Below are 17,207 nucleotides of genomic sequence, written 5' to 3' on the forward strand. Positions count from 1 at the left end.
GACAGGTTATAAGAGAAATTTGTCAGTCCTTTGTAAAGCACATAAAATGCTGTCCTGAAATGCATCACAGAAGACATCTTTAGTATCTGAAATGAAAAATTTATGGAATGGGTGGGTGAATAAATGCTGCAGTTCACTGCCAGCCACTCAGATATGATGGTGATAAAGGTCCTGTAAGTGTCAAGACAGATATTTAACATTTAATTGTGGGGATAATTCAAATTTGGGGAAGAGGTGTGGGTCAGTTCTTTTATTCCAAAGTGAATGGCTTGCTTCTAATTGAAAGCAACACTAATTAAGATAAAGGGCAGGACATTAGCACTCTGTATTAACATTATGAGCCGCACCAGCAATATGCTTTACACCTCTGATGTGAGTTATTTATGGTGTCTGTGGTGCAGCAGTGCTCTCCCTCTCATACACATCAGATATCAGGCTCCAATGTACACAGCTTCAATGAGGGAATTAAAGAAGAAAATATCAGCTGGTCTATGTGCAGTAGAAACAAACTGACCAGAAAACAACTGGGGAAGTTTATCTGCCATACATAAAGCTAAACACTCCATTCCCCATGCCTCAAAGCTTTCAGATTTGTACGGATTTCACAGATTATGTCTAAACAGAGAGGGTGGCACTAACACCACCACTCCATGGCAAGATCCAAGCATGCCTGAGCCTCAGCCATATTTGCACAGAGAAAACCTGGGTAGGTGAGCCAGGCAGCCACAGTAGCTTTCAGTCAGAGCCCTTGTGTGGACGAGATGGTGGAAGCACCCAGGGAGCACTGCAGCAGTCACCCACAGGTCACCTGAGACAACTGGGGTCTACCTGGCCTGTCGTTTAATTTAAACTTAAGAGTGGAAAACTCTACAAGCCTCCAGAGATCAGCCAAATTACATTTTGAAGTATAACGGCTGACAGCTTTTATTAAGACCAATAGGCTTTCCAGTGCTTCTTAGTATGTCCCATTTTTTCATATATCAGGCTGGCCAAGTGAGGCATAGCCCAGTGGAATCAATGTAGTGCTCCTACAAAACACAAGCAGTTCATTGCTTCTAAACCTTATTAACAAAGATCTTACCTCTCTCTTAACCAGGTACACCTGCAACTATAGTGTAACATTTCCACAAGGAAAATTAACTTAAAAGCTTTGCTAATCATAAGTAAAGAATTTTAACTTGATTGAATATCTTTTCCTAGTATCAGGGTGTCTTGCTGGTGTCCCAGATTGTGTCCCAAATGCTATTTCGTTTTCCCTCTTTCAATTTGAAAGTTGTTTCACTTATCTCCACTTGAAAGCTATTCTCCCTTCCCTTGTGTTCACACCTACTTCTGTAGCTGTATGTCTTATTCAGTGATGGCGAACAAACTTTAGATTTGTTCTCAGATAAAAGGTTCTTGAAAGGTAATAAAGCAAACAAGAAACTGTGCATAATGATGCAGGTTACATTAATATGCCCCTTGAGCACAATCATCTCAACTGAGATGATTTTTCAGATTCCAGGAGGTGAACCCAGGATCATTTTTATTGACAATTCTGTTGTTCTTAATTCCACCTCTGATCTGAGATGGGGTTTCACAACAGTTAGACAAGCCACGTGAACATGCTTCCTCAGCTCTTTCACCACAAGGCAGGAAAATCTAAAACTTTTGCAATTCTCTTGACTGAGCTTGACTATTTGAGAGGCATATAAGAACAAACTCGATACCCTTTTTAGTATTTTCAAGTATATTCCTTGGCATAACAGAGAGAAATACAATCTTAGCTGTAACCTCTTGATATAATAATAGCAAAGTAATAATAAAATTTTGTACAAGTTTTCTAGTAGAGGCATTAGGAAAATCAAGACAAAATATTTTCCATCACATTAATAATGCTCCCAGCTACCTGACAGCAACTTTTCTGTACATTGATATATACAACGTAAGATGCTGACTTTAATATCCACATTTCCTTAGGCCTGGGGTAATGAAGTTGTTCTAGGAATCATTGCTGAAATAAAAAATATGTCCAGTTCCCATAAAATACAGACATTCCTGTGTTGTTACACATAGAATCACAGAACCATGGAATAGTTTGGGTTGTAAGGAACCTTTAAAGGTCATCTAGTCCAACCCCCCTGCAAGGAGCGGGGACATCTGCAAGTAGGTCAAGTTGCTCAGAGCCCCGTCCAACCTGACCTGGAATGTTTCCAGGGATGGGGCATCTACCACCTCTCTGGGAAACCTGTTCCAGTGTTTCACCACCCTCATTGCCAAAAATTTCTTCCTTATATCTAGTCTGAATCTGCCCTCTTTTAATTTAAAACCATTTGCTCTTGTCCTATCACAACAGGCCCTGCTAAAAAGTCTGTCCCCATCTTTCTCATAAGCCCCCTTGAAGTACTGTAAGGCTGCAATAAGGTGTCCCTGGAGCTTTCTCTTCTCCAGGCTGAACAACCCCAGCTCTCCCAGCCTGTCCTCACAGGAGAGGTGTTCCATCCCTCTGACCATTTTTGTGGCCCTCCTCCAGACCCGCTCCAACAGATCCATGTCTTTCCTGTGCTGAGGGCTCCAGAGCTGATGCAGGACTCCAGGTGGGGTCTCACCAGAGTGGAGTAGAGGGGCAGAATCAGCTCCCCTGATCTGCTGGTGATGCTTCTTTGCATGCAGCCCAGGATACAGTTGGCCTTCTGGGCTGTGAGCACACATTGCCGTCTCATGTCCAACTTTTCAACCACCAGTACCCCCAAGTTCTACTCAGCAGGGCTGCTCTCATGCGTGGCTGTGCTTTGCTGTGCTGTTTGCTGCAATGGTAAACTTTCATGTCCATATTTTCTCGTGGTGTAAAGTTGAATAGATCACCTGAAGAACCAATGTAAAAAGTTCAGCTCATACGTATAAGTAGTCAGAGCACAACTATTCTGTTTACTGAAAGGGGTTTTCTAGATTTATCTGAGCCAGTGGTCTTAATGCAGGAATCACTGCGTTATTTTTACAGCCTGTGATAGAGAGGGAGTTAATTAGATCCTTTTTATTGCCCCTTCTGGCCATGAACATCTACCTGCATATGATAAAATTTCTGATATAGAAATACTCACAGAAATACCTCTCTACTGCTCAGATCTCAAAGGTACATTGGAAAAAAAAGATTAAAGCAATTGATCAGGCTTTTTTCAAGCATTTTTGTACTCACTGAACTCTTTTCTGCTCTGTAGCACTGCTCTAACAGGAAGCATGGAAGTTTCCATACCAGTAGGCCATATAACCTAATACGAATGAGGCACTTCTGGAAAAAAAAAAGGGTGTCTTAGATTTAAGTCTTCTCCAGCAGAGGAGAGAATCAAACTTTGGCACCCCACATCTTCAAATGAATGCTTTAACTCTCCTAGGGTGTTATACAAATAACAGGATGGATTGAAGTGACAACAGCACCCAAATAAGTGCTGGTGTTTTCTCCAAACCAAGGTTCCCAACTGAATTTAGGCACTTCCTTGACATCCTCAGACAAGAGTCCAGGAAAGGAAGGAAAGTGGGAGCCAGCTTCATCACTCACTGACGCATACCTGATCCTCAGGAGGAGGTGTGGGTACTGCGCTCCTGAGTGCTGATGATTGCTGCACAGTGCTTAATTCCTGGCTGATTAAAATCCTTCTTGTACTACATCCAACAGAGATACAGTGGGTCTGCCCAGGCTGGACATAGCTCACTTGGGCTGTCTTTACTGACAGTCTTTCTTCCTGGTGGGGAAAAGCAAGGATTTTCTGTGTTGTCTGTCCTGGTTATAAGCTGCAGCTAGAAATGTAAGACAGACCAGGTCTTCTCTCCATGGTGATCAGTGCTCAATGTCTCTCCCAACACTCTTCCAGTTGTATCTCCATTCCTGAAGCTACATCTATCCTCTTGCAAAATTATACTGCTATTACCTTCAGAGCTAATGAGTGTTTTTATAATATGTGTTTTATAGAAGAGTAAGTAGTTAATGTTTCAAAACACATTGAAAGTAAGGTAAGCATAGATAATCAAAGCTAGTATGTTTTATTGTTATGATTCTATTCTCATACACTTTTTCTGAAATTCATTTCTGATCGCTCATCACCCACATGGAGATAAAGCTTTTTTCTCTTCAGATAGAGCCAATGACATAGTCATTCATTTCTGACTAATGACATAGGAGACTATTTCAGGGGAGGGAGTGATAACATCACAAAATTTGAATAAGTAGCTTCCAAGATTAATGAGGACAACTGAAATACTTTGTGTGGCCTAACAAATTGCTGGATAAGAAAGAAAATGTACAAAATAACCCCCAAGATTTACATGAGATCTGGATTGAATGGAAACACTTCCACTGACTTGATCAGGTTTTGTATTCAGCCAATTTGCTACTATTTGATTTTAGTAAAATAATAGAACATGGCAGTGATTTCTGTGGGATTTTCCTTTTCATAACTTCCACAAATCTCCCAAGAAACAGCTCTGCAAAGCTTTTCAGTGATGATATTATGCACGTCTGTTCTATATTGTCTGTCCTGAATTAGATGACCTTACTGTCTCTATTTCTCACTCATTAAAGCACTCTCAGATAACTCAGTATGTAATACTACTGTCAGCTGAATACACTCAGCAATATATTCTTTATCTCTTGTGGAATGAATTCTAATTTGTATGCAAAATTTAAATTTCAGGATTGCAATATTTTGCCAATCAAAAAGAGAGCTAATTTCTCCTATCAATTGTATCTGATCTTGTCTTTCAGCTGAAACGAGGAAAGAAATCATTCTGAACGTTTTGATAATAAGTAATATCAATCAGGGAGGAATAATTACAAAGAAATAGAACTAAATTAGCATTGCCTCCTGGCAGCACTGAAGTGAGAAATGAGTACATAGGAAAGGGTGTGCAATGGGTATGAGGAGTGTGTTAGGATGGAACATGAGTGTACTTGAAAAGTAAAAGGGAAACAAGAGTTCAGAGGAAAGTTTTAAGAAATAAAGGGGTTTTTTTCCAATTTAAATCTGCTTTGCTGCTGGACAAGCTGAGTCGTTACCCAGAAGAGAGAGAGCATCTTATTATTTTAGAAGAAATTACATTTACTTTTGATATTTTTTTCAGTGGAGTTTCATGGTTTTAGTATTTGCCCTCTGTTTCTCAGTATGGCTGGTTTGAAAATCTGTGCCCTATTTCAAAGATTGTTAGGCAATATAAGGATTTTAAAGTCAGTTGAAATGCTATTGTACTCTCAGTTAATAATAAATAACTTTCACAGCTCTACTTATGACATGACTGCCTATTCATATCATCTATCAAACATTAGCAGGTTATTGATGTGTTGATAGAAAAGACACAAGAGGAATAATCCTGGGCCCACTGAAGTCAATACATATTTTACCACTGACATCAGTGGAATCATTTCTGCAGCCTGAGAGTAGACTGTGGAGACTGGTCTGACTTCTTAAAATCAGATCTGGCGCTAAGAAACTAGATTTGCTTCATCAAAAATATCTTGGGCTATCCTGCAAAATGTTACGTTTTAACAGATTAATGAATTTCAGCAGTAATTGCAAATACGTTTTGTTCACCATCAGGCTCCACTTCTCTGAGAAAGCCAATGCCTCCCTCATATAAGATGCATGTCACACTTTCTATAACAAATTGCCTGTTATGATTTTTCTAAAGAGACTGGAAAAGGCAGGGTTTGAAATCCCCAGATAGATGGAAATGGAAGGAAAGTAGCTACCTCAAAGGAAAACTGTTAACAGAAAATCTACATGAACAGATTAAATGAATGAGGGTAAGAGCCTTACCTGTTGTAAGTAACTGCTTTGATTTACACCATCTGAAGCATATAACCTCAAACTTCAGTCAACAGGATTTAAGATGGTGATTTCTCACAGTAAATGTTATACACCTTTTTGAATTTTTATGCATCCATTTAAAAAGTACTATACCACATATAAAATAATATAAAAAATAGATAAATGACACCACCATTGTCAGAAATAAATTCAGACAAGTACAGGAGGTAAAAATCACAGATAAATTCCAGGGATCAGATCAATTTTCTGCATACTAAAAATGGTTTTCAAAACCAGAAACTATCTCTACTGAAACACTTAGTAAATAAGTTTTTTTGAAAGACTACTGCTGTTAAAAATGTCAAAACAATAACTGTGTTTCAATCATGTTAGGGAATTTTTAAAATAATTACTAATAAAATCTGTCTTGTGGAATTAAGGAAGGGGACCTTCCTGGGTTAATGCTTTCTGCAGTTTGTGAAGTTTGTGACTTCAGAACCTTAGAGATGAATTTACAAAGCATTTAAAAATAGGAGTTATAAAAATGTTGAATACATCAGACAGCCATACTTCCATCAACAGTCACTGAAATAAGGTTCCATTAACTTCAGAAAAAAAAATCTTAGATCAATTAGGTATTTTTTGAAAATAGTACACTTTGTCTCATCAGCAGTTCAAAGCTTGACAGGATAAAATATTGCCATGTGCATCTTCCCTTATCTTGTCAGAATCTTCTTCCAGAAACCATGACCTTCAATCCCATAATGGCATTTATTCACATGGCCCCAAGCCACATCTACAGCCTAAACTGCAAGCTGTAGTTCAAGGAAAATATTTCATTTTCGCTGATGGTTCAGTTTCCTTCAAAAAAAGGAAAAACTAAATTTCTTAAGTCTTATAATTGCTTAATACAGATTAAGGTTACTGACAGATTTGGAATATACAGTCAAACAATACCTTAATAACCGTATTATTTGCAAAGTAAGTCATTTATGTTAGATACAGTGTAGATTTTTTCAGTGTATTCAGCAAAGACAGAAAAACATCTGCTTAATTACTTTCTTTCCTTCTTTTAGTTAGAAAAAGATTAAAGAAATAAGTGAAGTTATGTCACTAGCAAACAACTAGTTTAATTTGGCACAACCAGTGTTTTAAATATGGATCTGAATATAACTAAAAGATGTGAGGCACATTGGACAAGCAAAAAGCAACAATCAAACTACATGGGTACCGGTAAACATTCTAATTTCAAAGAATCATGTAACTTGTTGCAAAAGACAGTACAGTTTAACAGTTTAAACAATCTTTTCCTAAAAAAAATAAGTACACAGAATTACCTCTCCCTCTTTCAAACAATCAGGAAATCACCAAATGGGTATAAAAATACATTAATCCAAGATGCAGAATTGAATAAGAAAGCAACTCACTATTTAAAGTTTTATTTCTTTGAATCCATAGGAAGACTTAGTAATACGCTAACACAGATTACTCTCTGTATCCAGACTATCACCATTGCCCATCCGCTTTTCACTTTCTAAAGCACCAGCTCACCTTACATTGACAACTCCATTTCTTTACTATGTGATTAATATTAACTCGAGATAATTGAGTTCTGTAATTAACATTCCAGACCTCTGCGCTAACTTGAACTTGAAATTTAGGAGAAAACCATTATTTTTTCCCTCTGGTAATCACTTCTTCTGGCGAATGATAGTCGAAAAGTGAAGAAGGGGAGGGGGGGGGAAGTAAAGGGTGAAAGTAATAGTAGAGATATTAGAAATCCTATCTCTTACCCTGCATAAACTTATGTTGTCTTTATTAAAAGCTATGATGGTCTTCAGATTCGTCCTACTTGTTTCACATTATCTTTAAATCCCCACAAAGTTCATTTTGTTTTGATAATTTGAGGATTTTCCTAAATCTAGAAAACTATCTTTATTTACCTTCTACTATACTTTTTTTCATAGAAGTAGGAAAGCATTTGAACAGACATTTGACTGTATAAGATAAATATACAAAAATATTAATGTTTACATTAACTGCCAAAATATTGAGGCAGAGATAATAAAAATATAGGTTAAAAAAGTGATCTTTAACTAGAAAGAATACATTTTATATTTTCTTATAATGGGAAAATCATTAGCTGTTTTGGGAAGCCCTGCTTTCTCTCAGTATAAAATTACTGCCCCCCAGTTCAATATTAATCTTTGTTAGCCACAGTATCCTGTATAAAATAGAATTCATTAACTTGCTAGATAATCTACTTTTTGTTTGTGTTTGTTGTTTTTAGGACTTTATTCTTGTTTTACTTGAACTGTTAGAATCATGCTTGACCAACCTGATCTCCTTCTATGACCAAGTGACCTGCCTAGTGGATGAGGGAAAGACTGTGGACGTTGTCTACCTGGACTTTAGTAAAGCCTTTGACAGCATCTCCTACAGCATTCTCCTGGAGAAACTGGCGGCTCGTGGCTTAGACAGGTTTACTCTTCACTGGGTAAAGAACTGTCTGGATGGCCGAGCCCAGAGAGTCGTGGTGAATGGTGTTAAATCCGGCTGGTGGCCAGTCACAAGTGATCCCCAGGGCTCGGTTCTGGGCCGGTCCTGTTCAATATCTTTATTGATGATCTGGATGAGGGAATCGAGTGCTCCCTCAGTAAGTTTGCAGATGATACCAAGTTGGGTGGGAGTGTTGATCTGCTGGAGGGTAGGAGGGCTCTGCAGAGGGATCTGGACAGGCTGGATCGATGGGCAGAGGTCAACTGTATGAGGTTTAATAAGGCCAAGCGCTGGGTCCTGCACTTCAGCCACAACAACCCCATGCAATGCTACAGGCTGGGGGAGGAGTGGCTGGAGAGCTGCCCGGCGGAAAGGGGCCTGGGGGTGCTGGTTGACAGCCGGCTGAATATGAGTCGGCAGTGTGCCCAGGTGGCCAAGAAGGCCAACAGCGTCCTGGCCTGTATCAGAAATAGTGCCTCACTACAAGAAGGATGTTGAGGTGCCGGAGCGTGTCCAGAGAAGGGCAACAAAGCTGGTGAGGGGTCTGGAGCACAAGTCTTATGAGGAGCGGCTGAGGGAACTGGGGTTGTTCAGTCTGGAGAAGAGGAGGCTGAGGGGAGACCTTATCGCTCTCTACAACTACCTGAAAGGGGGTTGTGGTGATGTGGGTGTTGGTCTCTTCTCCCAACTAACTAGTGATAGGACAAGAGGAAATGGCCTCAAGTTGCGCCAGGGGAGGTTTAGATTGGATATTAGGAAAAATTTCTTCCCCGAGAGGGTGGTCAGGCATTGGAACAGGCTGCCCAGGGAGGTGGTGGAGTCGCCATCTCTGGAAGTGTTCGAAAAACGTGTGGATGTGGCGCTTCAGGACATGGTTTAGGGAACATGGTGATGCTGGATTAATGGTTGGACTTGATGAACTTGAAGGTCCTTTCCAACTTTAGTGATTCTGTGATTCTGTGGTAAACCACTGCCGTAAAAATATATATGCAAACTCTTGAATTGCCTTATTGTTAAATCTTGGACTTAGATATGATTCATCCTACAGAATTGTAATACGCAACTCCTCCACGATGGATACAAGAGTCAGATGCAATGATATTTTCATTTATGCAGATACTTTCTGAATTTGCAGCCCAGTGACTCGTGCAAGCGGAAGGGCTGCCTGTAGCTCAGCTATTCAGCCATTAGCATCTCAACATACAAGAGGTCCCTCCCATACCTGCACTCAGGTGTCCTACAGCATTCTGCAGTACTGTGCTCCTGTACTACAAACAGGCACTTGCTGAGCTTCAACCACCAAAGAAAATGAAAGCAAATCCCCAGCCTGCAGAGGCTGTGACTCCCACTTAATGGGATTATACCATTTAAATGGTGGTGGTGCAGACTTTCAGATGCAGTAACAGCATTGCTGTTTTTGGAGGGAGATTGATCTCCGTCTTAGGAGCTCCTAAGTCTGCACCACAGTCTCTGGATCTCCCAGCCTCTGTGGAAATGCAGGTTCAACAGCCAGGGAGTATCTTCTGGTCCCACCACCTCTTCCTTGTGATCCTTTGTCAAGATGATATAAACCATAAACTAAAACTTCTTAGAAAATTCCTAAAAGGCTTCTAAATCACAGAAAGAGAGTAAATGGTAAATGATTAGCAAAAATTTTGTTGCCAGAGTCATCATTAGCCAGAGGTGTCATTGTGTGTAGGACTAAGGTAGCTAGTCCCTACAGCTATCTACGGTCCCATGTTACCAGGCATGACACTTCCACACACATGGCAGAGGGACTGTTCATAGCACTTCGGCACTGCCCCATGCATATTGAAGTTGCACCCAGTTCTCTAACCTGTGAGTTTCTGTGAGACACAATTTTTACCATCTCCTCCAGGTCTGAAGAGAATTTGTCACCTTCCTGTCTGCAAGTACTGACTGACATGGAAAGTCCAGGCGGGGTGCTCCACTGGCCCAACACAAATGAACTGTTGACACAGAAGGCAAGTCTCCTACCCCTTCAAAACCCTTAAACAAGGAACTGCAATAACCTGGCTCTCTGGCTTGTAATTATTGAAAATATTCATCTCTGGAAATACCAGAATGATTGGCAAAGGAACAGGTTTCCTTTCTTCTCTCTTTGCAGCTAACATTCCTTTCCAAGCATAAATACAGACCTGAGTCTTAGTCTATAAAAACTAGATGTGCTGAACAAAGAGATGGTACTCAGGCTGCTTTATCAAACTGCCATTTGCCCGTGTGCTCTGGTGGCTCTGTGGATAGGTTTCTCACTTAGGGATCAAAAGGATGTGAGTTCAGTCCCAGAGTGCTATTCAGTTAAAATACAGAACCCTGGCCAATAATTACATCTCTAAATTAACACACATCACGGACTAACCAGCACTAATACAATCCCAAACACCTATGGAAGACATCATTGAACACATAATGACCAGTACACTAACTTGAATAAAATTGCTACAGCACAAATGAGCAATTCACTGCTGTATAAAGACCTCTGAGATTCAGAGAAAACAAATTGCTCATTCACAAACTACCATGACTCTGTTAAAGCTAGAGAGATAAAATTATTGTGCTCATCTACTTCAGTTACAAGAAAAGTTAGTAATGTGGCTCATTAAAAAACAACAACAAAACATGTTAGAGTTAACAAAATTTGAACCAGTAACTTTTACATTGCACCCAAAAAAATTGTGAATGAGGGTATTTTAGGCTGATTAACCAGACATGTTACTGGGCAGACACACAGGGGAAATAGGGAGTAATTGTTACCTTACTGTCGCCCAGTGTTGTTGCCTCACTTTCTTTCAATATAAGGTGTCCAAACAACATTCCTTAACAAGCCAACAGGGCTCATCTTTACAACGTGCTGTAGCCATGCACTTCCTTATGTGTGGCTTTCTACAGAGGCGTGAGTATCTCTGAATTTTGATTCCAGTCATATAAAACAGATATATACAACCCCCAATACTACATTCCTTGGAGACATTTTAGAAATTACATCTGAATTCAGAGGCTGTACTTACTTTTGTGTGTATATAATGATATATAGATCTATAAACATGTTGAAATGAAAATAATTATTTGCCACTGTTTTTATCCACCTTTATTTACAAAAATAACTTTTCCAAGCTTTTAGCTTTGTGTTAGGGAACATAACTCCTGCTGAGCTTTCTTTAATTCTGGATAAAGATAGAGCAGTCTGTCCTTTGGATCCCATAGATCAGTGCCTTGTCTAATTTACTAATGCTGGTGTGAACAAGGACTCTCACAGTGACCAAGTCTACCATAGGTATCTGACAGCACAGAGGTGGTAACCACCATCCTGAGGACATCACTGGGATGATGGAAAGCACTGCAACAAGGACAGGGGGCAATGGACAGAGTCATTCAGTCACTAGTGCAATGGTCTCATATGTGGTCTTCCAGAACAGGACAGGAGCAATTTTTCTGTGTCACGTGCTCAGCATGAAAACAAAAAAGACTTTCTGTTGTTTTGTTTATTTGGGGTTTTTTTGGGGGGAGTGAGGGAGTTGTTTTTTTTAAAATGAAAAACATTCCAGATTACCCAATTCCCTGAAAAAAATGGTGTTTGTCCTAATCTCTACTGCATTTTCTGCAGCTACTTGATCCATATCTGCTGGATCTCTGACGAATGCTACCTTGCTGGAGGATGCATGTCCTCCCCCTCTTGCTTCACTGTTTTTACTCCTAGCTCTGATGAGAAGTTTCCTCCTGACTCTGCTAGACAACCAATACCTTTCTGCTAACAGCTAGGGTTTCAGTGATAAAGTTTTGCATCTTAAAGTAAACAGCAGCTAAAAAATCCTTGATTAGCTTTAGTATGCATCACAGCTGCCAGAATCACTCATAGAACCATAGACCCAGAAATCTGTCCCTTGAGGGACAAGGGATCTTGACTGCCTCTGTTATGCCCTGTCACCTCTATACCATGCAGGACACATGTCTCTGAAGGTACAGCACTGTCTTACCCATTCACTCATGTGTCACTTGAGGAGGGATTGTGCCTAGCAGAGCACTGATCTTCCCTGTGGACTCCATAATCATCATGTATGGGAACAGCAACAATGATGATTCCCTTGATGGTGTTAGCAGGAGGTGGGAAAGAAGATCATGGTGAGTGAAAGAAAAAAAAGGGATGTAAGATAATGAAGGTGTCCAAGTGGCTAAGAAGGCAACAGCATCCTGGTCTGTATCAGAAACAGGGAGGCCAGCAGGCGTAGGGAAGTGATCGTGCCCCTGTACTCAGCACTGGTGAGGCCGCACCTCGAATCCTGTGTTCAGTTTTGGGCCCCTCACTACAAGAAGGACATTGAGGTGCTGGAGCGTGTCCAGAGAAGGGCAACGAAGCTGGTGAGGGGTCTGGAGCACAAGTCTTATGAGGAGCAGCTGAGGGAACTGGGGTTGTTCAGTCTGGAGAAGAGGACGCTGAGGGGAGACCTTATCGCTCTCTACAACTACCTGAAAGGGGGTTGTGGCGACGAGGGCGCTGGTCTCTTCTCCCAAGTAACTAGCGACACAATGAGAGTAAATGGCCTCACGTTGCACCAGGGGAGATTTAGACTGGATATTAGAAAAAATTTCTTTACTGCAAGAGTGGTCAAGCATTGGAACAGGCTGCTCAGGGAGGTGGTGGAGTCGGCATCTCTGGAAGTGTTCAAAAAACCTGTGGATGTGTCACTTCAATTCATGGTTTAGTGGGGATGGTAGTGTTGGGTTGATGGTTGGACTTGATGATTTTAAAGATCTTTTGCAACCTTAATGATTCTGTGATTCTGTGATGAAAGGTGCTTAGAGGCGAAGGGAGGTGCAGCCAGGGGTTACGGGCCGGGGCTGGGAGTGGTGGGTGGAATGGTTGCCCCTCTCCTTTGTGTGTGTAAAGGCATGCATGCCACCAGCAAAGGGAAACATTACATACAGTCAACTTCACCAGCAGGTTTTAAGTTATAATTATACATCCGAGCACCAGTGACATCATCAACCAGACAATGTCAGCTCTTAATTTTGGTGTCAATGTCAAAGTCCTTCTGCACATATTTACAGCCTGTTTCTTCACATGCGCCATATCCATGAATTATTCATTATACAGCCACCTTTGATTAGTCAAAATGCTCTCACAAAGTACAAACCTGAGCTTAAAAGTGGTTTTTGCCAGACCTCATTTAAGCTGTCATATAAATCTACCTTTTCAATTTATGAATAAGCAACCCATCAGTTTATCTTTTCTTTTCATGATGTACAAAGCAAAGAAATTGGCATAGGAAAGCTTTTCTTTCCTGATACTTTTCTGTCTTTGCAAGCTAGTCTCTGAAAAAAAAAAGTAAAAACTGTCAAAATGCATGAATCTTTTGTGCTTCTCAAATACTATCTGCCTGCTGAATAAAGATTTTCTGATTTATTATAGAAACATATTGACACAAGGTAAGAGAAAAGAAAATAATGGGAGACATTTGTGTGCTTTGGTAAAATCAATTTAATTAGCATGTGAACCACACAGATAAGTATCATCACTTCCTAATGTACTCAGTCTGGACACAAATCTAACCAAACAAGGCAAGCTTTTCAAGCAAAACCATTTGTCACAAAGTGAGTGAAAAAAAACCCAAACAAACCAATGCCAACTACAGCAAACTCAGCCCACTCTATTACTGTTCATTACAGCCATTGTTAAGGGCAAATGAAACCGTTCGGTTTAATTGGCCTCTCACAAAAAAAAGTACTGATTCTTGTAACCACACTGAACAAATCATGCAATTTTCATTACTGTCCTGGATACAAAACAAGTATCAACTTTATAAATTCTAAGCCATAAATCCATTTGCTTCTTTTTACTTATTCTATCCATTATACAAAGAAGAGGTAAACTTTTTCATTAGCATAGAGAGCCACCTCATCATTTCTTCTTATCAGACCTCTCTTCACAAACCTGTCTACTGTTAGTCTGTGAGATCCTCAGGGAAGAGACAATACTTTGTTACATATCCAGACATGGCCCAGGATTTAATTGAATAACAATATCTTTTATTGAAAATTAAAAACTTTCTCTCAAGAGAAGATCTGACATCAAGACATCTTTTTTTTTGCCTGAAAAAAGCCAAAAAGGCAAAAATATTATAAACAATATGCTAAAATTTACATAACTGTAGCTAAGCATTTAATTACACTATCTTTCAAAAAGAAATGTCTTCATTACCAACACTTACTACACCATTTTCGGGCAGGTCGAATTCTTCTTCCTCACCTGAGCTTCAAGCACGGGACACAGAGCGCTGCTTTAGCTAAACTGTGCTCCCAGACCATGGGTCAGCCAGTTTACTTCTCCCACAGTGCACTCTGCTTACTTCCTCCAGTATCATGATGTTGACTCAAGAAGATACAATTATTGATATTGATCTAAAACCAAACATTAATCTCAGATCAGGAAATGTAAAAGACTTGTTTGACTTCTATGTTCCCAGTAGAGGAATTATTCCAGGATTGATTGTTTCCTACACACAGACACAAAAAAATACTCAAGCTCAGTGTTCCAAAGGGAAAATGTTTCATTAGTAATTTTCAATCAGCCCACAATAGCAGGAAAGAGGTAACAAAAAGAATAAATAAAACAGATCTTAAATAGTGTTATAAAACTATCACAAGAATTTTATTTTAGATAAAGAAACAATACTAAATGAAAAAAAAACCCCTCAGTAATCTAAACTTTGGAAAACTGTATGCTTGATTTGTATAGTTTTTTTACAAACAGAATAAAAAGAACATATCTTCTCTCTGAGAGAGCAAAGGCTGCAAGGAGATACGTGCTCAGGGCTCATCACAAAATAGTTCCAAAAGGAATAGGTCATTGAACAAAGCATTTTCAAGAGAATCAGTAGAACAGAGTGAAAAGCCTCACAGGGCCCGCTAAGACTCTCACTTGTAACTTTAGTAAGGGAGGTCCCACAGATTTACAGAGTTGAAGGGAAACTGAAAACCTACAAAGTAGCTTGAAGGTAAAGGATATTCCATATTCCTAATCAAACACCTTGATTCTTCCTTCAAAACAATCGTGAAATTTCTTCTGCTGTGAAGATCACCTACACCACGTGTTTATCTGTGATATGTGGGAAAGCTCAGACACAGAAGTGTTAACTGGCCTTTATACCATCTGGCCCTCCACCCTTAGGAATGCACTTTTGATACCAGTAATTGTTATGGTCTATTTCTGTCCTATCCCTAAATGAATCAATATAAACCCTTGTGAAATGAAGCAATGTGCTAGTACATCAGGTTTGACCTTTTAATCCTTTAGAAAGTGTTAAGAGTTGCCTACATTTCTGAATTTTTGGCAGTTGTTCAATAACATCTTTTTTTTTTTCTTTCTTAAGACACTGTCTGGAGAAACTATTCATATACAAGGACAAAGAGATAGTGTAGAGTACGATGAGATATTTTAATTACCTCAGAGAAAAAGGAGTGTTCCTAAGAAATTGCCATCACTGTAAATATTCATTCACTTGTAGACACATTTTTGTACAACTATTGGTAGCTAAAAGCAATAACTTTGTTTTAGGGGTATTGGAGAAAGGCATCTGCCTCAGTAGAACATTTAATCAAAAACCCAGGCCAAAGAGTTCCCTTTTTAAAATACCTCCAGCATCATAATTTTTTTCACCTGCAGAACTTCCCATTAAGAACAATCCAAAGATTCCCTGGGAAAATTGAATTAGGTACATTGATTCCTGCAGAGACCTCACATCTAGAGTTTATGAATGCATTAGTGATGCTTCTTTATAAAGAGAGAAAAAGCTAAAAATAAACAAAAAGGAAGGAGCTGGTCAGAGAAGAGGAACAACACAGGACTTTATATATGGTTGTGAAATCTCTTGACCTTCAAAGAGTCTTTATCTTTCAAAATTTTCCTTCAGCTGGGAATCTATGGTTATGCTCTGGGAGTAATTTCAGATAGGTTCTGATCCCTGCCCCATGCCCTGCTGGCACACATCACTTCCTCTAGTGAGGCAGGTCCATGCTGCACAGCCCCACACCACCACGCAGGCACATGAGGACAGCCCACTCTCAAGCTGCCTCCAGATCCCACTTGATTTTCTGGTCATTTTGTTGCACACCAGTTCTTCTCCCTACACATCAGGGGTACCACTTTGGTTTTAAGACAGATGTGGTGCACAGGGGCATGTAGGTAACTATGAGGTGACATGAATCCAAGCTTCTCTGTCCTGTTGTGTACTGTAAACTGTTGTAAAGCCCCTGGAGAGCAGTCCTGTATCTTTTGATGAAAGGTGAGTCTGGAGTCAAGCACCACTCTGGCCCATATCTGCAACACAGCAGAAACTTCCCTCTCCCAGCCAGAATGGCAGTTGCTTCCGGAACTCCACATTGCAGCCCATGGAGGACCCCACGCTGGAGAAGGACCTGTGGCCCCACAGGGGACCCATGCTGGTGCAGTCTGCTCCTGAAGGACTGTACCCTGTGGAAAAGGACTATGCTGGAGCAGTTCTTGAAAAACTGCAGGCCATAGGAAGGACGTACGCTGGAGATGTTCATGAAGGATTCTGTTCCATGGGAGGGACCCTACACTGGAACAGAGGAAGAGCGTGAGGAGGAAGGAGTGGGAGAGACAACATGTGATGAACTGACCACAACCCCCCTTGCCTATCCCCCTGTGCCGCTGGTGAGAAGGAGGTAGAGAAAATGGGAAGTGAAATTAAGGCCAGGAAGAAGGAAGGGGGGAAAATTTATTTTTTTTTTTAGTTACTTCTTATTTCTTATTGTCCTACTCTGATTGTCAATAAATTAAATTAATTTTCCCCAAGCAGAGTCTGTTTTGCCTGTGATGGTAACTGGTGTGTAATCTCCCTGTCCTTATCTTGACCCATGAGCTTTTCACTGTATTTTTCTCCCTGATCCTGT

The sequence above is a fragment of the Phaethon aethereus genome (assembly GCF_964289735.1).
Source record: "Phaethon aethereus genome assembly, chromosome: 1".
NCBI classification, from domain to species: Eukaryota; Metazoa; Chordata; class Aves; order Phaethontiformes; family Phaethontidae; genus Phaethon; species Phaethon aethereus.